Below are 3,795 nucleotides of genomic sequence, written 5' to 3' on the forward strand. Positions count from 1 at the left end.
GAAATCTGTCTCCTGACTGATGCACATGATCATGACTCTGACAACTGAAAGGAAAGACAAAATGAAATAAAATAAATATGGTTGAGTAAGGTTGGGTTGCCTCCCAACAAGTGCTCTTTTAACGTCACTAGCTTGACTTTATTGCACCTAACTTAGTAGCAGTGTTGAGCTTCCTGGCTCTATATCTCCTTCAAGGTAATGTTTGACCCTCTGTCCTTTGACAGTGAACCTTCTTTCTTTACCTTAAAGCTCTATGTGCTCGTAAGGTGATACACTAGTAATCACAAACGGTCCTGTTTAACGGGATTTAAGTTTCCCAAGAAACAGTTTGAGTCTTGAGTTGAAGAGCCGGACTTTCCAACGCCGTTGAGAGCGCGCCATTTGGAGTTCTGTAGCTCCAGAAAATCCATTTCGAGTGCAGGGAGGTCAGATTCCAACAGCATCAGCAGTCCTTTGTCAGCCTCCTATCAGAGTTTTGCTCAAGTCCCTCAATTTCAGCCAGAAAATACCTGAAATCACAGAAAAACACACAAACTCATAGTAAAGTCCAGAAATGTGAATTTAGCATAAAAACTAATGAAAACATCCCTAAAAGTAACTAGATCATGCAAAAAACTACCTAAAAACAATGCCAAAAAGCGTATAAATTATCCGCTCATCAGACAACTAACCAATTAGATTAAGATCAAAAGCTTTCTAGTACATCAAGAGAAAAGAAAGAGGAAGAAGAATGAAAACTATAATTGATCCATCAAATTACAACAGAGCTCCCTAACCCAATGAAAGGGGTTTAGTTGTTCATAGCTCTAGAAATGGAAATGAAAAAGGGTAGAATAGAATACATGCAGAAAGTGAATATACAGAGTGTAGTTCTCAAAAGTGCAAAAGCTCCCTAATAGTTCAAAGCTACACCTATATATACTATTCTTCTTGATCATCTAGTGAGTTCTCTAAGTCTTGGATATTTGCCTTTGATCTTGAGTTGAAGCAGTTACAATCTTCAGTGGGCTCAGCTTTGTTTGAAGAAAAAGTGTGAGTTAGGCATGGGCGTTAGTTAGGACGTTAGTGTCGTTAACGTTAAGTAAGGATGTGGGTTCGGGAACGTTAGTGACAATCACCTTTTCCACTAACGTTCCAGCCCAAAATGATCAATGTTAACTTCAACGTTAGTGGCACTAACGTGACCACTAACATTGCTTCTTGGTCCTTCGCGAACGTTATTGGGAATCACCTTTTCCAATAATGTTGCCTTGTGCCCCCATTCCCTACGTTAGAGTTCACGTTAGTATAACTAACGTGACTCTTAACATGGGCATGCCTAAGCTTCAAGAGCGTTAGTGACACTTACCTTTGTCACTAACGCTCGAAACACCCCTCCTTCCCACGTTAGAGCTCACGTTAATTAGATTAACGTGGCCACTAACGTGGTAGTTAATGCCATCTCCAATGTTAGTGACAAAGGTGAGTGTCACTAACATTGGCTTATCATGCTTAGCTCCACGTTATCTCTCACGTTAGTGGTCTTAACGTGACCACTAACGTGGGCAATGTTAGCTTAATCCAACGTTAGTGACAAAGGCAAGTGTCACTAACGTTGGCATTGTCTTCCCCTTCCACGTTAAAGTTCACGTTAACTGAGTTAACGTGACTCTTAACATGGCCAATTGCCAATTTCGAGCGTTAGTCGTATTCACTTTTACCACTAACGCTGGAGCTCCCTTTTCCTCCACGTTAACTACCACATTAAAGTAGTTAACGTGGCAATTAACGTGGGCTATGATGGCTTCAAAGACGTTATTGGCGATCACTTTTCTCATTAACGTTGCAAGCTCATTCCCATTCCGCATTAGTGGTCACGTTAATTAGATTAACGTGGATACTAACGTGGCTCTTCCTTGCTTCCTTTGTCCTGAAATCAAGCATATAAAGTGCATTAAAGCTCTAGCCCAAGTTATGAGATCATGCATTATCCAATTTATCATTCAATCCTTGCATAATCCTCATGAAATCATGTAAAATTCACAATGTTTGCTTGAATCAAGGTGTAAGTGTATTTTCATCCAAAACTTGCCTTATTCACTAAGAAAATGCATGAAACTACCCTAAAATAGTAAAGAAAAGGTCAATGAAACTGGCCTAGATGCCCTGGCATCAAAGGGACACCAAATATGCTGAAGATATTCTTTTGTAGAAACATCATTACTACTTCGGTGTCATTGGTTGGTGTTGCTATTGCTTCAACCCATTTAGACATGTAGTCTACTGCCACAAGAATGTAGGTATTTGAGTAGGAAGGCGGGAATGGTCCCATGAAATCTATACCCCACGCATCAAACAACTCAATCTCTAATATTCCTTGTTGAGGCATGTTGTGACCTGGTGCACGAAATTGTGATCACTACTTTTCACAACTCAAATAATCCCGGTAATGAATCCAAAAACTTGGTGTTCAATACCATGGCATAAACACAACTTCGCACAACTAACCAGCAAGTGCACTGGGTCGTCCAAGTAATAAACCTTACGTGAGTAAGGGTTGATCCCACGGAGATTGTTGGTATGAAGCAAGCTATGGTCACCTTGTAAATCTCAGTCAGGCAGACTCAAATGGTTATGGATGATATATGAATAAAACATAAAGATAAAGATAGAGATACTTATGTAATTCATTGGTGAGAATTTCAGATAAGCGAATGGAGATGTTTTGTCCCTTCCGTCTCTCTGCTTTCCTACTGTCTTCATCCAATCCTTCTTACTCCTTTCCATGGCAAGCTGTATGTTGGGAATCACCGTTGTCAATGGCTACATTCCCGTCCTCTCAGTGAAAATGTTCAACGCACCCTGTCACGGCACGGCTATCCAGCTGTCGGTTCTCGATCATGTCGGAATAGAATCCAATGATTCTTTTGCGTCTGTCACTAACGCCCCACAATCGCGAGTTTGAAGCTTATCACAGTCATTCAATCATTGAATCCTACTCAGAATACCACAGACAAGGTTTAGACCTTCCGGATTCTCTTGAATGCCGCTATCAATTCTAGCTTATACCACGAAGACTCTGATCTCACGGAATGGCTGGCTCGGTTGTCAGGCGAGCGCTCGGTTGTCAGGCGAGCAGCAACCATGCGTCGTGTATCAGGAATCCAAGAGATATCCACCCAATCTAAGGTAGAACGGAGGTGGTTGTCAGTCACACGTTCATAGGTGAGAATGATGATGAGTGTCACGGATCATCACATTCATCAAGTTGAGGAACAAGTGATATCTTGGAACAAGAACAAGCTGAATTGAATAGAAGAACAATAGTAATTGCATTAATACTCGAGGTACAGCAGAGCTCCACACCTTAATCTATGGTGTGTAGAAACTCCACCGTTGAAAATACATAAGAACAAGGGTGATCATTGGCCTCGGCCCCAGAGAGGGAACCAGAAGAACCAAGATCTGATCCAAGAACTAGATGTCCGAAGATGAAAATACAATAGTAAAAGGTCCTATTTATAGGGAACTAGTAGCTTAAGAATTACAAAGATGAGCAAAAGACATAAAAATCCACTTCCGGGCCCACTTGGTGTGTGCTTGGGCTGATCATTGAATCAATTTCATGTAGAGACTCTTCTTGGAGTTAAACGCCGGCTTTTGTGCCAGTTTGGGCGTTTAACTCCCATTCTTGTGCCAGTTCCGGCGTTAAACGCCGGGCAGTTTTTAGCTGATTCGGAACGCCGGTTTGGGCCATCAAATCTTGGGCAAAGTATGGACTATTATAAATTGCTGGAAAGCCCAGGATGTCTACTT

Source organism: Arachis stenosperma, chromosome 6 (genome assembly GCF_014773155.1).
Source record: "Arachis stenosperma cultivar V10309 chromosome 6, arast.V10309.gnm1.PFL2, whole genome shotgun sequence".
Lineage (NCBI taxonomy): Eukaryota > Viridiplantae > Streptophyta > Magnoliopsida > Fabales > Fabaceae > Arachis > Arachis stenosperma.